The sequence below is a fragment of the Panthera leo genome, chromosome D2, assembly GCF_018350215.1.
Source record: "Panthera leo isolate Ple1 chromosome D2, P.leo_Ple1_pat1.1, whole genome shotgun sequence".
NCBI lineage: Eukaryota > Metazoa > Chordata > Mammalia > Carnivora > Felidae > Panthera > Panthera leo.
Genome location: NC_056689.1, coordinates 68,822,436 through 68,839,902, shown reverse-complemented (window position 1 = coordinate 68,839,902; position 17,467 = coordinate 68,822,436). Strand labels below are relative to the sequence as shown.

General features: G+C 46.5%; 1 protein-coding gene across 2 annotated transcripts in view; it reads left to right on the top strand.

The window, feature by feature from the left end:
- Window positions 1–4,538: 4,538 nt before the first annotated feature.
- The window catches only part of GPAM (glycerol-3-phosphate acyltransferase, mitochondrial), a 61,885-nt gene continuing 48,956 nt past the window's right edge, over window positions 4,539–17,467 (top strand). The window contains exon 1 of one of the 2 annotated variants that reach the window (XM_042908222.1): window positions 4,539–4,745. The gene's annotated coding sequence lies outside the window, so the exon portion shown is untranslated. Of the gene's footprint in view, window positions 4,755–17,467 lie in introns of both variants that reach the window. The other variant, XM_042908221.1, reaches the window with a different exon arrangement.

Below are 17,467 nucleotides of genomic sequence, written 5' to 3'. Positions count from 1 at the left end.
AACCTATTTCTTCTTGTTTACGTTACCTGCCTGGTGCTAAGACGCTTTTGTGATATATACTGGACAGTCTCCCCAACTCCATTGGCAAGTGTGTGTGTGTGTGTGTGTGTGTGTGTGCTCTGCCCTTGTGCGGTGCAGCTAGATCAAGCCCGAATCAAACAGGGTTTTTGTTTGGCTACGACACAGACATCAATGGTAGGCATCAATGGGTAGCTTATTAATGGAAGTTTGTACAGATCTTCTCAGAGATGAAACACCCATCCCGGAACTAGGTACTCAGAAGATGCCTGAAGTAGGAAAAGCTTCCTGGTCACAGGAGCCAGTTTCTCTACTCAAGGGCCGACATAAATAGGAAGACAGCCATCAACCACCTATGTAAGGACAGACTTTTACATAGCCTTGAGGAAATTAAAACTAAATTTACTTGTGCCCTTCTCTCAAGGCAACAGAACACATGTAGCTAAAAGCAAGGAAACACATGCATGAATATGTGCATAGATCTGTATTCTCCCAGATATGTATGAATATAGATCTAGATGCACATGTTATATGCAACACACACATATGATTTTGGGAATGCTGGAAAAATCACTGAGGGAGAATGGGAATAAGTGGCAGCTTGTGAGAGACAAAAAGGCAATGAATCTAAGAACTCTCTCAGGGTGCCTGCATGGCTCAGTCGGCTGAGTGTCTGACTTTTGGTTTTGGCTCAGGTCATGATCCTGGGTTGTGGGATCAAGACCTATGTCTTGCTCCATGCTACTAAGCATGGAGCCTGCTTGAGATTCTCTCCCTCTTCCTCCCTCTGCCCCTCTTCCCCAACTTGTGCTTTCTCTCTCTCTCTCTCTCAAATAAATAAGATTACCTTAAAATTAAAAAGAACTCTCTTATGAGTGCTAACGTGAACTCCCAGAAAGATCATGGGTTTTTGGAGTCAGATGGCCTTAGGCTTAAGTCCCTACTGCACCACTTATTAAGTGCATGACTTCAACTTAGTTAACCTCTCTGAGCTCTACTATTTCATTCTCTGAGATGGGTGTACATATTCTTACCCTATACGGTTTTCCAGGACCTGGCTCATGGTAGGTGACAACAGATATTGTTTCTTTTCAGCAAGTTGAACCTACTGATAGGTGCTTGCCTTGTTTTTCCTGATGCCCAGTATTCTCTGGTTCTCCCCCTGAAGTGGGAGCAGATCTAAAGATACCCTTTCATCTTCCATGAGTGGGTCCTGTAGATAGCTCAGAGATATGAGGGGCCTGGAACTGGCTTGGCACCGCTTGATATCTTGGAGAGTTCTCTAACTGGCTCTTTCTGGCAGTTTTCCTGGTGTTGTACTGCAGTCCGCAAGTAATGGGCCCAAGGAAACCAAGTGCAGTTGGCACCATCTTGCTGCAATGGGTCAAGATCTAGAAGCCATGAGGTTCCTGGCTGGTTCCATACTTCCTGTCCTTTCACACCCCTTCTGTTCATCCCATGATCCCAACTCTCAGGTTGAACACTTTGCATTGGAATCTCTACTTCAGAGGTGAGCTATGGCCATGCCCATCACTGGCTTTGCCTCCTCTCTCCCCATGGGGAGCTTTGCCCTCCTGCTTCTGGGAGGATCCCCCGTAGGTGGTGCTTGCCAGGTCTGTGCTCTTTGGCTGGGGCTAGACAGGTGATAAGAAGCTGGGTGGGCTCTGTAGCCCTATCAGCACACTTGCTATTCCTGGCTCATGTCTCCCCACATCATTCCATCCAGAACATCTGTTTGTATTGTTTATCAAGTGACCTTAGGGTTTGGATGAAACATTGCTGGCCACAGGAAAGCTGGGAACATGGCCAACCTTTCAACAGGACTCTCCCCACCTTCTCTCTGTTTTATCTCCCGCTCTTGTCTTCACAGCCATCTTTTCTCCTCATCTTCAGGCTTTCATGTTCCCTAATCTACCCCGTGATGCATGGCATCTCCCTCACCTAGGTCTATCCTAACCTGCGGTGCCTCCTCCAAGGTTACCCTTCCTCCCACCTGAACAATCAAGACCTCTACTGCTCTCAGTTAAATGTTAGCAAGGAAGCAAGCTGATCTCACCCATGTTTGGGAATCATGTATCTGCCTTTGAATAGGTCTGTGTCTTTAGAAAAGATATTTAATTTTTCTGAGTGGAATGTATACATTTTTAAAATGCAGATGATAGCACCTATTTGTTGGTCTAATTGCCATTTTCTCCATAAATAATAACTAAGCTCTTTTTTCTGTCTTTTCCTTCCTTCCTTCCTTCCTTCCTTCTTCCTTCCTTTTTTTTTCCTCCTTGAAGTACATCTTGGAAGCCAGACTGAGAATGTAAGAGAAGATTAAAGACCTATTTTGTGTGCGAAGAGCTGGAGCTAGAAAAAAACATAGGACTTAATTCTGGCTTCGATTTTTGGATGGGTGACTTTTGGCAAGTTACTGAAACTTTATTTCTTATGGTGTCATCTTTAAAATGGCAATAAAAATAATGCCTCCCTCATGCCTAGGATTGTGAGGGCAATTACACAAGTAGCAATATGTGATGGTGCTTCCACATTGTAAAAACCTGTGCACATATCAGACTCAGCTACTGCTAGGATGTCCTAACTTCTAGCTGGAGACAAACGCTTCGAAGGCTAGCTCTCTCACCTGCTTTGTTGTCTTCTTGTTTTTCCGCTATGGGGTTGTGAATTTGTGGCTAAAGGGGAGTGGAGACTTGTACATGAATGTCCATAGCAGCATTGTTCGTAACAGCAAAAATGTGGAAACTATCCAAACGCCCATGAATGAATGGATAAACAAATTGTGGTATATTTTCACAATGGAATATTATTCAGTAATAAAGAGGAATGAAGTGAAACTTGAAAATATGATGCCAAGTGGAAGAAGCCAGTCACAAAGGCCACATAGTATATGATTCCTTTACATGAAATGTTCAGAATAGGCAAGTCCATAGGAGACACTAAGTAGATCAGTGGTTATCTAGAATTGGTAGAGGTGAGGAAGGGGCATGGGATGAAGAATGACTGCTAATGGGAAGGGGTTTCTCTTTGGGGTGATGGACTGTTCTCGAATTGATTCTGCCGATGACCACACAGCTATGTGGATATGCTAGAAATCATTGAATTATATCATCTAAATGGTTGAATTGTATGGGATGTAAATTATATCTTAAGGAGGCTGATACACACACACACACACACACACACAAACACACACCTTTGCTTTTCCTCTTTTTTCCCCTAGTCGGAGCCCTGTAGGGAGTTCCCTTGGAGATGGTTTGGCTCTATTTGGCCCTCTAACTTGAGTCCACTTCCTGTCCACCATTGCTGGCTTTCCCCTGCTGCCTTTGGACAGGCCCAAACCCTCTGTGACAAGCTGCCTTCACTGGCCCCTTCCTTTGGCTTGATTGCACAAAGGACTCTTTATAATAAACTCCTGCCTCCTGAGCTGTGACAGTTTCCTGAGGACAGGGGAGTCCACCAGGGTGCTCCTTCCGGTCCCCCTCCTCCCAGTGATTAATTCAGTCTTTGATACAGTAGATCAAAGTAAACATCTGTTGAATGAAAGGTTGATGGAGGAGGTGGGGGTGGGGTTCTAAGGCGGAATGACTGCTAATGGGAAGGGGTTTCTTTCCGCTGGTGGCTAAGCGTTATTTGCATAACAAAGGGGTCCCCCTGAATTTCCTTTACCTATGGAGCTCTAGTAGGTCAATACAATTTAAGGGTCTTTTTACATTTCTTAGGGGCAGATAAGAATCTGACGGGACCTTCTCCCATTGAATCCTTGAAGTAATTTAGCCCGGAAGGGGCTGAGTGACAGGTTCAAAGTCACAGGGCTAGAAAGCTGCAGGGCCATTATCCACTCTCAGTCTTGCTTAGCTCCCAGCACCCACCCTCTTCATGATGCCTCAGAGGCCCAACCAAGAACTGACAGCATGAGAGGGGAGGGGGGGCATGGAAGGATGAAGATTATAGAGAAACTCAAAGTCCCTGCCAATTAAGGGTCCAAGGAAATGCATGTAAAGCATCTCCAACACGTGGGAGCAGGTCACTAGCATCTTCACATGACTTCTTCAGGGTCACGGTCTGTAAGTTGCTCATCTGGTGCCAAATATGCTTACCCCCCATGAGCCAGCCCTGCTCAGACCCACTCAGGCTTGCTTTCTTGGCCGCAGTGAGAACTCTCTTGGCAACATGGAAGCATCCAGTCTGGGAACTGGGGGCCCCACGTGATCGCTCAGGATATTCAGTGACAGCAAGTTGCGTCAGGCTCATCCAGTGAGAATGAGGCTCCTGAGCTCCTGAGGTTCACTCCCTGGTCAGAAAATCCTCATCAGGCTAAGCCAAGAAGACACCACCCACAGAATCATTAAATTATAACAAGCCCTGAAACTCACTCCAGAAGCCTGGGTCTGTTTGTCCTTGCAGTCGGAAGGAAGCAGCTGATTGGCTGGCTGAGCTCAGACTAGCAGGCCTTATCTCCGACTAGTTATTATTTGATTAAAGAGGCCTCCTCCTGTGGTGTTTCAAAACCATGCTGGGAGAGTTTACTGCTGCCTAGGGACTTTTTCTGAGGTTACTACAGAACACCCAAAGTCCTTCAGTCTCCAGCTATACAAACAGACACCCAGAGGAGCTTTGTCCACTTCCACACCCAGGCGGGGGCTGTGTTCTGCAGAGTCTCCATCAGCTTTGCTAATCAGCTGGTTGAAAATAATTCCTTAAACACCACAGAGTCAAGGATACAGGTATTAAAGGTAATTTGGCAGGGGGGGGGGGGGGGTCTCTAATTTCCTAGGATGTCATGGCATTCGAAAAGGGGGTAGGGGTGGAGGTCTGGGGTGCAGAGTGGAGAGCAGGAGAGTCAAAGGAAATGGAAAAAGGATGTGCAAGAAAAAAGAAATCTTGAAATTCTACAAAAGGCAAGGCCAAGGTGTGAGTTATTTGCACCTGGAGAGAGGCGTGAGCGTGATCGCGATGTATCATTCACATCTGCAGGCTTTTGCTCCCCGGGAAAACTTTCTCGAGGTCTGTCCACTCCCTTGGTATGTCTGTCATCCTTCCCCCTGGCTCAGAACCCCAAAGTCCCAGTAGGGTTTTGGGCATTATGAGAATCTGGTGGCTTTAGCTTGAAACATTGTCTGATATGATTTGCAAATGGGACAAGGCCCCCTGAAGGTTCTGCTTGGTGACACCAATCCTTGTGATGTTGACCACAGAGAGAAGAATGGGGCCGAGCATCTCATTTATGAGAATTTGTTTCCCCCTTTGCCTGGGATCTGTGTGTGATGTGCACTCTCGGTTCTCACGCCCCTCATGGCCCCAGCTCGGCGATGTTTTCCGCGCTTGGGCTGAGAGGTCAAGTCAAAGGGCTTCCTCGCTAAGAATGCAAGCTGGGCTCTGGGCTCCACATGATGCCAGCAGGGATTTACCCACCTGGGAAGAGGATGGAAACGTCCCCTCTAATTGTTACATTTGGCTGGAGGTGCCCGAGGAGGGGAGGATATGATGCAAGACAAGGAAAACATCATTTTATTTGGGTGGAAAACAATGCTTTCGTAGTAAATCAGCATTAAAATTGTTGGGTTTTTTTCTTTCTTTCTTTCTTTTTTTTTTTTTTTTTTTTTTTTTTGCTGTGCATTTTTGATTACTGCATTTCCTCTCTCTGGCCGTGGTGGTTGTCTTAATTTCCACATGTTTCCATCCAGGTTGTCTTCATTGTGAACTGTTTGTACCTGGGTTGCTTGTGCTGTGTCAGTTTTGGCAGGCTGTTTTCCTGGCTTTGCCCCCCCCACTCCCCGCCCTGCAAACCGGCTCTGCGGGAGGGGGGCGTGGGGGGGGGGGAGGGAGATTCTCTTGGCAGAGGCCCCATTGGATTTCCTGAGACTATTTGGGGTAATGGTCTGAGGCGCTTGTCAAAGTCAGTCTCCTCCCCCCTCACAATTTTAAGGGAAATGGCAAGAGGGAGGTCAAACCCAGAGCAGGGAGTTGTACCTCCTGGACCTGGTTATTCCTGCTCTTTTGGGAGCACTTTCTCCCTTTACCATCATCCGGATGGCCTGAGTCTGCTCCTCCTCTCTCACTGTTCTCCCATCTCTGTTCTCCACACGGACACTCATTCTTTGCACCCACCATGGCGGCCTTCTTGCATGTTACCCTTTCTGCTCGGAGCACTTCCTCCCTTCCCTGCCCCCTGCTCTGGCCAAGTCAACAGATTAGTGAGGTCTCTGAGTAAAGCTTCTTCCTCTGGGACTAGGTTAGGATCCCCTGGACCTCACCTCACTGAACCCCCAATCGTGTCGTCTCATGATGGCTTGTTTCCTCATCCACTCCCTCGCACTGGCAGCTCTGTGAAGCCAGGGGCCTTGCTTCCAGCCCAGCAGTGTCTGGCACCCAAGAGACTCTTACTGGCAATAACAGGTAACACTGACGGAGAACCTTCTAGCTGCCTGGCACTGTTCCGAGGGCTCTTAGGCTTTTTAACCCAGTCCTCAAACTGGGAGGTGTCAACCCATTTAACAGACAAGGGAACTGCATAAAGAAACAAGTTGGGGCACCTGGGTGGCTCCTTTGGTTGAGTGTCCAACTTCTGATTTCGGCTCAGTTCATGATCCCAGGGTGGTGGGATCGAGCCCCACATTGGGCTCCATGCTCCATCCTCTCTCCCTCTCTCCCTCCCTCCCTCTCCATTCCCCGCCCCCACCAAAAAAAAAAAAAAAGAAAGGAGTTAACCTAGTAAACAGTGGACTTCAGAGCCCATGCTTTCACTCCTATGCCACAATGCCAATCTGGTGCCGAATGAATCCGTGAAAAATGAATGATAGCGGGGTAATGAATAGAACACTAGGCCACTCTCCCATCTGCTCTGTTGGACCTTTTCACTCAGCCTACTGCACATGAACCACAGTGCAGGTTGTGCGCAAGTTTCTGAGGATATGGTAGGAAATGGGCACAGACCCTGACCTGAGTTCACTTTAGTTTTGAGCTACGTCCTCTCTGTCAGGATCTGCTTTCTCCGTCAGCCTCTCACCTACCTTTGTCTTAATCACTTATGGGCTCTGACCTCATGACTGAGAGGGGCTCCAAGTCAGGAATTTGGTCCCGCCTTGAAGGAAGCATTTATAGAAACTAACACTGCCTGGATGCTTGCAGTAGATCGGGCATTGTGCTAAGGGCTTTCCCTGCCTTAGTTCATCCACCCTCCTTGTGAGGGAGGGGGTTAGCATCATTCCATGTCTTAGAGGAACCAGTTAAGGCTAAGAGAACTAACGTTCCCAAGCTGGTAAGTGCAGCAGCTGAGACTCTGATGTATCCAGCCTCATACCCGCATACCAGGGGGTTTCATAAACACTTAGCTCTGGGCTCACTGCCTCCTGGTGACTGGTCCCCTCTGGAATTCAGGCAGATATTTCTGTTTCACTGTCTGCTTCTCCAGTTGCTGAGTGGGGACCTCCTCACTGCTATGTGATCTTCAGCATTATCTTTCCTGCCTGGACCACAATCTAGCCCCGAGCTTCACAAGACCAGGGACTGGTTTGGGAGCATCTGGTCCTAGAACATCACAGCCAAAAAGCCTAAACCAAGGCCTCCAGCTTAAGGGAAACTCCAAAATCTGAAAACCTTTCTTAGAAAAGTAGTACAGCATGGGGGCGGGGGGGGGGGGGGGGGGGGGGGAGAAGGGATGTCATTCAGATCCACTGCTGAATTTTGCTTTCTCCACTTGTTCTTTATGTTGTCTAACCCCCAGTTTCCTTATCTGTAAAATGGGTATCATATGTCTCTGGTGTGGTTACCTTGAATTTTTTTTAATGTTGGTTTATTTTTAAGAGATGAAGAGACAGAGTATGAGTGGGGAAGGGGCAGAGAGAAAGAAGGAGACACAGAATCCAGAATACAGAATCCAGGCTCCAGGCTCTGAGCCATCCGCACAGAGCCCGATGTGGGGCTTGAACCCACCAGCCGTGAGATCGTGACCCGAGCCGAAGTCGGATGCCCAACCAACTGAGCCACCCAGATGCCCCTGGTGCTGTTACTTTGAGAATAGAGATGTTCTGTTCACTAAATGCAGGTGTGTGCCTGCCATGTGTGAGGAACAGTGGAGAATGAGGCTGAGAAAGATCCCTGCCCTTGTGGAAGTTACAGTTGAATAGGAGACAATAAGCATTAAAACAAAAACAAGAACAAAACACGCACACACACACACACACACATACACACACACACACACACACACACACACACACACACAAATAAATAAGTCATTCCCATTTGTGATGAGAAAAAAAAGAAGGACCATATTTAGGTAGGGGAGGAAAGCTCGTCAGGCAAGACCTCCCTGGTGAACCGATAGCATATGAGCACCTAACACGCCATCATGAGCAAGAATGCTCAGCACGTGTGACCCTGGCCAACCACCTGTAACTCTCTAGGATTCAGAGGCTGTGAGTATAAAGTGAGGGGGGTGGACCGAATGCTTCCTAAGGCTGAGTTGTCCATCTCTGGTATTTACAATTCCATAGCAAGACAGAGTCAGATTAAAGGAGACTCCCCTGACTTCCTGTCCAGTACTCTTCTACCCAGCTATCTCCATGGATAGAGAGAGTCTGAGTCCAAACTCAAGAAGGCCAGGGGGAAGGCTTGGCTAACTCCGTCTCCCAGAAACCCCTTTCTCTAGTGCCTCCCTCTCTTCCCCAGCTGGAGCTCAGCATCTTCACTCCCCTATGGTCACTCCCACCAGACAGAAATCCCTAAGCCCCTTCCCAGGGACAGAAAATAGGTTCTCTCTGTCCTGTCCCCCAGGTTCCTACACATCCAGCCTGGATGATTAACCCACCTGGGACAATCATCTCTGGTGGTGGAATTCCAAGGACAGGCAGGCTGGGGCAGGGAACAGAGAGCTGAGGATGTGGGGACGGGCCCATCATCTTCCTTGGCTGCCCATGAGTGCTCCCAAGGCTGCCCCCTTCCCCACCCACTCAGCGTCCTCCCCCAGGAGCACCATGTTCCTTTTGCACTGCACACAGTGTCTTTTGTGAGCCCTGCGGCCAGGGACTTAGTGACAGCTCTTGTGAAGAACTGGTTAGCATTTTTTCCAGACAAAGCCAGAAACTCTGGGAGGTGATGGGAAGGCTAAGCTTGCCAAGTGTGTTGAAAGGAAATGATCAGTTTCAGGCTCCTGAAAGAATGGTCTTCAATTCTGTCCCACCTTCCCCACGGGGGACCCTGTCCCCTTGACCTCCAAGGGCATATCGACTCTCTTTCCATCTCTTCTTCCTTACCTGGGGCCTAACTCTTGCCTTCAGCTGTCTGTTAACCAATCCCCACCTACTGCTTACTGTCCATAATGTTTAGTAGGACCTCCCAGGGACGGGTTTTAGCCAGCGATGCCTAAGGGAGCAATGATGGTGGGAAGGCAGGCTGTAGATTTGATATCTCAAGGGACATAACTGTCTTCACATGAACTCAGGATTTGAAAACCTTTGTTTGGTTGGGGAGTCAAAGATTAGATGGATGTTGAGAAAGGATCAGAAATGCTGTGCAATAGATAATATGTTGTATCAAAGCGTTTCCTTTTTTTAAAGTTTATTTATTTATTTTGAGAAAGGGGGGGGTGGGAGTAGAGAGAGAGCTCAGTGGGAGTCTCGGACTCAAAAACTGTGAGGTCATTACCTGAGCTTAAATCAAGAGGCTGGCACTTAACCAACTGAGCCACCCAGGCTCCCCAAGAGCATTTCCAAAGAGACATGGAATAGCAAGTTGTACCCAGAGGCAAACTCTCCCCAACAGGTCATAAAAGGAAAGTGGCAGGATATTTGCAGTGGGAAGCCCACCCTCACCATTTGGTCCCCAGAACCTGTAGCCTTGCTAATCTTGCCAAGGGGAAGCCTGGTTCTGCAGCCACGAGCGGCATTTCAGATGTGTATTGGGGCTCCAAGTTGTCCTGCTGAGCCAGTACTAATGAAAATACTCCATCACTCCTGATCTCTCAAGCAGCAGGGCGACAGGAACCCTCTCTCCACCCCATCCTCTCTCCTTGCCTCTGTGTGTTTTACTTACTGAGCTTTGCATTCGGCCTTTCTCTAACCTGCCCTGTGGGTCTGGTGGGAAGTTTAGCTGAGGTTGACTCTGTGCATTGGGCTTCAACACCCTGCCAGAAGTCAGGTTGACAAAAAAAAAAAAATAAATAAAATAAAAATAAATAAATAAATCCAAAACTACCCAAAATGAGTTTCAAAAGAAAACATCCTTTTCCCCATGAGCTAGACTTTCTCCGCAGGGAAGAGCAGTTTTTGTGGATCTTAACATGGGCGGAAATGGGGGGGTCAGAGGGGCGGACTACTTAGTAACAGTGTGGCTGATGTTTTCTTTCTGTCAATTCCGAATCAAAAGTGACTGTGAGGCACAAGGGTCTGGGAAAATGGAACACCCTGGGGCTGAGAGCTCTTCTCTGACTTGGCAATGGCAGTACCAGTGGGATCAAGCAGCAGGCAGGCAGGCTGGAGGCTGGCTGTTCCACACCCCAGCCCTGCTTCAGCCCAGACAGCTCTGGGGACTTGGGAGAGGAGCTGAGCCTTTACTCGGGAGTCCCCTGGCACCTCCCGGGGCAGCAGCAGCCCTAACCCCCATCACACTCCCCTTGGGGCTCATTTTAATTATCTTGAGGGATGATGCTCAGGGCAAGCCTGTGGGTAGGTTGGAGGTGGGGCCCCCCCGTCCACTGCACCAGCCACAAACAGCACGCATGATTAGATAATAGAAATGTCCCCTCTAGTCGTCAGACTGTGCGGGTTCATGAAGCAGCATTGTGTGTTCCTGGTGCTTTGCCATTGCTCCTTCACAATCTCCCTTGCTATACCACCAGGCCTGCCCCACGACTAACTGGCTCCTTGACTCAGGGCAACAAGGCACAGCCACTGCTCTCAAGGAACTCAAAGTCCAGTGGAAGAGATGAGTAATCAAGCAACTTAGGGTAACATCGCCATGTGGAAGACTGCCACCAAAGAAAGAGCAGCGAGGTTTATTCTCAGGGCAACTTCAGTCCCTCCAATCCTACCCTTACCTCTCCCTCTCCTTATCCTGCAACATCTTCTCTGTTCCATCTGGGTCACAAGCCAATTCTTCTCCCAGCAACTCCAGTGGCTCCTCACAGTACCCATATTCCAGACTGCAGATGAGTGCTGGCCTATGACGTTTTTCCAATCCAGGGTGACTTAAGAACTAAGGACAGAATAGCCAGTCTTTAGTACAGCTGTGTGTATTCAGAGGCTATCTCTCCTGTCTGTCTGTCTGTCGAGATGTTGAAACATTCTTTCATTTATGAAAGGATGGTGTTTGTAGATGTCAACTCAGGTTGAATTTAATTTTAATATTACCATCGGGCAGGAAAAAAAAGTTAGGATCCATTGTTTACTGCACTGTGATAGCTCAAAGTCTGGGAAGCATTGCCTAACAAACTGCCTGTCACCAAGGTTAACACCTATGTCCAAACTCAAGCGGGAGCCCCTGGGGTGTCTTTCTTAGTGTCTGATTTCCCAGTCTGTGGCAGACTGGCAGAGCTGTTGTATTCAAATTCAACTCACTTCCCCAAGACACTTAGCTGGCTGTAGTGGCCAAATCCTTAAATGGACGCTCCTGTTTTCTTGGCGTCCCGGGCTGCTGTATGTTTAATGCCTTGAGTATCCAATTTCTGGGCCAAACTCATGAAAATCTAAAGGGGAATTATCCGTCTCAGAAAGTAGTTGCAATGGAAATAAAAGCAATTCGTACTCAGTGTTATCAGGATGTTTAATTTTTCATTGAAATTTCAAGATAAAAGGTGATCTTGAGAGTTGTGTTAACCCAGATCTTCGGCTTCCATTGATATGCAGCTTAGAAACTGCTGGAAAAGATGCCAGTCTGGCTTGGAGCAGCCTTTTAGGAGTCGAAGGATCTGGTATAGTTCATTGAAGTCCCATAGTACATCAGGTTATCCTGCCATTTTAGATATGGTTTGGGCTTTGGAAGTCCCCATGAAGCTTGATGGACAGAAGAAAATGCCCATCAGGCAAGCCAGATCCTGGTAATATAAATGGCAAAGTTCAATCTCTTCGGTTGTGGTTGAACATTTCTGTTAACCATTGTTTAAAATAAGTGATTCATGCTAGGCTTAGATAATTTATTTTTAAAAATTTTTTAACATTTATTTATTTTTGAGAGAGAGAGGGAGAGAGAGACAAAGCGGGGAAGGGGCAGAGAGAGAGGGAGACACAGATTCCAAAGCAGGCTCCAGATTTTCTCAGCTGTCAGCACAGAGCCTGATGCAGGGCTCAAAACTCAAGAACCGCAAGATTGTGACCTAAGCCAAAGTCAGATACTTAATTGACTGAGCCACCCAGGCGCCCCATTAGATAATTTAGCTGCAAGGAGGGTTTTGCTTTACCATTCTGCAATGTTGGTTTTACTTTGTGATGGAAATTGCAAAGGAGATTCTCATGTTTGGACTGAGTGCTTCTTGAGGTCAAGGGTGTGCCTTGTGTATGCTATTAGTGAACACATTCTTCTACTTCTGTCTATCTCTCTGCTGGGACCAAACACATCTCTTGGCACATAAGATGTCAAAAAATTGTTGTTGTGATACCAATAATGCAAATGCCTGATATATTTTGGAGAGAATTCATTTCTGGCAGTTTCTACCTGGGCCTAATATGATCACTTAATCATTCATTTTTTTTCAACTTGCCTATTGAATTATTAGAAGAAAATTCTTTGACTTGACAATTCTGTTTTGGTTTGCAACCCTACAAAAAGGAAGAAGTGGGCATATGGTGGGCATCAAAGACCTCTAGTGAGCAGTTTGTGTTCCAAGCCTTGGTACCTAGTTTTCTGGAACCTCCATTGGCTGCTTAGTCAGGGTCTGGGGAGCAACAGGCATGGTCCATTTGACCTTGCATAATTGTATTTGGTTTGCCTGGGCAATTTGGCCAACACAGTCTTTTCCGCTTAACTCACCCTTCTTGTGGCAGGCAGCCCTCTGGCTGATCAGCAGCCTGAGGTCCAAAGAGAATAATCTAGAAGGCTTAGGGAAGTTTGTCATCCTAGCTTTGCCATTGCTCAGTTATATGGCCCTGGGCAAGTCATCTGTCTCCCTGGGTCATGTGAACCATGGCCTGTGAACCATGTTGGAATAGATCAGAATTTCTCAACCTTGGCACTGGCGACATTATGGGTAAGATAAGTTTTGGCTGAAGGGCTGACTGTCCTGTGCTTTGTAGGATGCCTAGCGGCATCCTGGCTTCTATCCACTAGATGCCAGTGGTGTTCTTCCCCTCTTTTGTAACGAGCAAAAGACATTTGGACACTTCCAAATGTCTTCCTAGGGGCAAAGTCATCCCCAGTTGAGAACTATTGGATCAGATTATATTTACCTCCGTCTCTGAAGCCACAGTGAGTTGTTAATCCATTCTGTTTTATCAAACACCTACCATAAGCTAGGCATTATATTAGGTTTTGTAGCCTCAGTATTTTGTACAGCTATTCCATTGAGTAAGTGCCATCTACTTCATGAAACTCTGAATTAGAGCTAGAATGGCGTCTACAGGGGAACTGAGGTAGAATGAAGAAAAGAGAGAATCTCTATTTGGACTCTTACTAGCCTCATCTATAAAACATCAACCTTATACATTGTTGTCAGGACCTGATGCTTAGTGTATATGAAAGACCTTAGATGATAGTAGACATTCAGTAATTAACCTCATTCTCCTTTCTTCTTCCTCACCCCTGAGAGAATCAGATCTGCACAAACCATTATCAGCTTTGCTCTGCTATCTCTAGGAATCTACCCTTCTCCTACCACATGCCCCCAATCTGCTCCCCAGGGAGGCCAATACTGATATGTCCTTTTGAAAATCTCCAACTGGGTGGGTCTGACTTCAGCTCAGGTCATGATCTCAGATTTCGTGGGTTTGAAACCCGCATCTGGCTCTCTGCTGTCAGTGTAGAGCCTGCTTTGGATCCTCAGTCTCACTCTGTCTCTGCCCCTCCCCTGCTTGCTCTCTGTGTCTCAAAAATAAACAAACATTAAAAAAAACTCCAACTATATGTTTCAAGGAGAGCCCCCACCCCACCCCCAATGTCTTCTATTGCCAGATTATTAACTTGGTGCATTTTTGAAGGAGTTGCCTCTCCCTAGTGAAGAAAAAGATTCTCCAGAGAATAACCAGAGATGAGCAGAGGCCATTGTTTTGTGTTTGCTTTTGCACAGTGACAATAAGGAACTGAGGAAGCCCCAGGTCCTCCTCTTTGAGTCATCAACACTGCTTCTCCTGGGTCACTGATTGGGCCATGGGTTTTATCATGGGTTCTGAGTGTCTCAGGGGCAAAGATCCTGCATTGGACTTCCATGGGAGCTCCTACACCACCTCCTCCAGGGAACACATGTTGGTATTTTGTAGCCTGATATGGTGAGAAGCATCATGGTGCAGTAGTAAGCAGTTCAAGGCAAGGGAGTTTGAATCTGTATTTTCTTCTCGGGTCAGACACTGACCAGGGGCTATGGAGAACATGAAGACAGTGTAACTCTTGGAAAAAATAGGTTCAGGCTCAAATCCCAGCTCTGTCACTCTCTGTTTGGCCTTGGGAAATGTATGTTACTACTCTGAACCTTGGCTGTCATAGCTGAGAAGTCTGCAATCATAAGGGTCCCTCTTCATATGGAGGTTGTATTAAATAATAGAATACGTGGAAAGCATATGGTACAATCCTGGTCATTTTTTTTTTGAGAGAGAGAGAGAGAGAGAGAGAGAGAGAGCGAGCACAAACAAGTGTAGGGAAGGGGCAGAGAGAGAGAATCTTAAGCAGGCTCCACGCTCAGCACAGAGCCCGATGTGGGGCTCGATCTCATGACCATGCAATCATGACCTGAGCTGAAATCAAGAGTTGGATGCTTAATCGACTGCTCTGAATCCTGGAAAATATTAAGTGCTCAATAGAAATCCACTTTAATTAATAATATGTGTCATGTTAAAGAGTAACTATAAGCAGTAATAAATATGATAGGTATTACATAACAAAAAGATGGATTTGGGTGGATGAAAACGTATGTATGAGATTGACTTGTTCCATTACTGATGAGAAAACAGGCTCAGAAGGGGAAGCAAGGGGGAAGGGTACCCAGGTTAATGGCAGAGCTGGGGCAGATCTTACATCTCTAGATTCCCCTCTAGATGCTGGTTCTACTGTCCTGGGGTTGCTTTCCTGTATTAAAGAAGAAATTACTCAATAACAATTGTAACATGATATGGCAGACTATTCAGGACTCTCACCAGAGGTATAGGCACCACCACGATGGGGACTTTACAGTATAGAAGACAGACCGGACTCAACTCCAAATACAGCATGGGCAAGAAACAGGGTGGGGGCCTTGGATGGAAAAGTACTAAAAGGAGACAACAAGGTTAAGGGGGACTCTGGGTAAACCGACCTAACATGATTCTTCCCTGAACACAGGTTGGGGTGGTCAGACAACACCTGGGGAATGGTGGAGGGCAAGGAGCCTGATCAGATATCGAAGGTTGGGGCTCTGGCTAAACTGACTTAGCATTCTTGCGAATACTGGATTTTACAAGGAGGTGCATGGATGGGCCTAGGAGAAGGTTCAGGAGACTGACTAAAGTTTGAATTTTTGTCACCTGCTTGAACATTTAATGGCCAAGTTTAGAAAATTGCATACAAATTGAGGAAAATGCACCAGTTGGTTTAAGTACCATGTGCTGTTTTCAGAGGGATTTCTTCTTCAGAGTAAGAGAGAAGTAAATATTGTTTAATGGGGTTCTGATGACCTAGGGCTGCCCTAGAGAAAATCAAGGTTTGAGCGGGGGTACCTAGCCACCCAAGGCTCCAGCTACACCAGCCGGTCCTTACATACCACCAAGCGCTCTAGCACTTATTGCCTTCATCCCTCCATCTCCCACCTTCTCAAAGTTCAGCCCTTACCTCCCAGCCCAGACCCAAGGGCCTGGTAAGTTCATCTTTTGCCTTAATGCTGATACTTGGTCTCGAGAGCCACTGTGAATGACTATATAACTGAGCACAAATAGCGTTTCCCTTTCCAACGAGGCTGCAAGAGATTTCTCTGGGCTGTCTCAGACCTGTGACTCATATCTTATCTTTCACCTCTTGCCAATAAATCATGGGCTTGCTTGAGAAGAAAAGACTGAGGGTTTTAGGCTCATTGTTCAAAGAGGAAGAATTTTAACAGAGTGTCTTGCCGCACTTGGTCCTTCAATATTGACCATTTGGGGCCTGCTTGCAACGGGAGGTTATGTGGTTCTGTTTGGGTTCTGACATCATGTTCACATGATGCTGCATCACGTGTCATTACACAGTAAGTGGAACCATGGTATAAATGGAATAACTCATTTGCTTTAAGCTCTACTGTAGTCTTAAAGAATGGTCATAATTCAGTCAAGAAGTTCAATCAGTAGAGTCCTGTTTCCTACCAGAATTCTATCTCCTATTTCACTTTTTTTTAAACTAAATTAAAATTTAACTGAAAGTGGGTGTCCTTCTTATCTGAAGACGAGGCTCACCACGCACAGAATACACATTTTAATGCTTTTCTTTTACTCCCCTCCCCCTCTTTTGTTTAACCCCTTTCTGGCATAGCACATGTCAACTGATGATTTAAAGGACGGCTCTGCAGATTATGGCTCCTGGGCCAAATCCTGGCCACCACTTGTTTTATAAATAAAGTTTTATTGGCACACAGCCACATCCATTCATTTATGTATTATCTATGTCTGCTCTCATACTACTACAGAATGGAGTAGTTGTGATAGAGACCATATGCCCAAAGCCTTAAATACTTACCAGCTAGCCCTTTACAGAAAAATTGTGCCGATTCCTGATTTAGAGTATGAGTGTTGGGGTCAAACATGCCTAGGTTCAAATGAGGTCTAGGTTACTCATTAGCGTGTAACAAGCTAGCTTTGACATTGGAAAAGCATGTGACTTCTCTGAAACATAAGCTGTACAATAGATAAATACCTACTACCTTGCAGGGTTGGTGTGAGAATTCAGTGAGATAATATTTGTAAAAACTACAGCCCTGTGCCTGGCGCAGAACAAATGCTCCATAAATAGTAGCTATTCCTGAACATTCATTCCTTTAGCCAACAAATGTATATCCAGTGGTTTCTCTGTGCCACACCTGGGGTGGGGGCCACAGCAATGCTTGACACAGACAGTTCTGCCTCTCAGAGAGCTCACGTTCTAATGGAGAAGAGAGGCAGCATAAAGAAAATGAACTAGAGATCATTATCAAATAGTGATGAGCGCTGTAAATAAAATCAAATGGGATGACATACAAGAAAATGATGAGGCAGGGAATAGAAAATTGCTAACCAAGCTAAGACCTAAACATAAGAATGAATCAGCCATGTGCATATCCAGAGAAGAAATATTCTCCACAGCAGGGACAGGGAGTAAGGAGTCC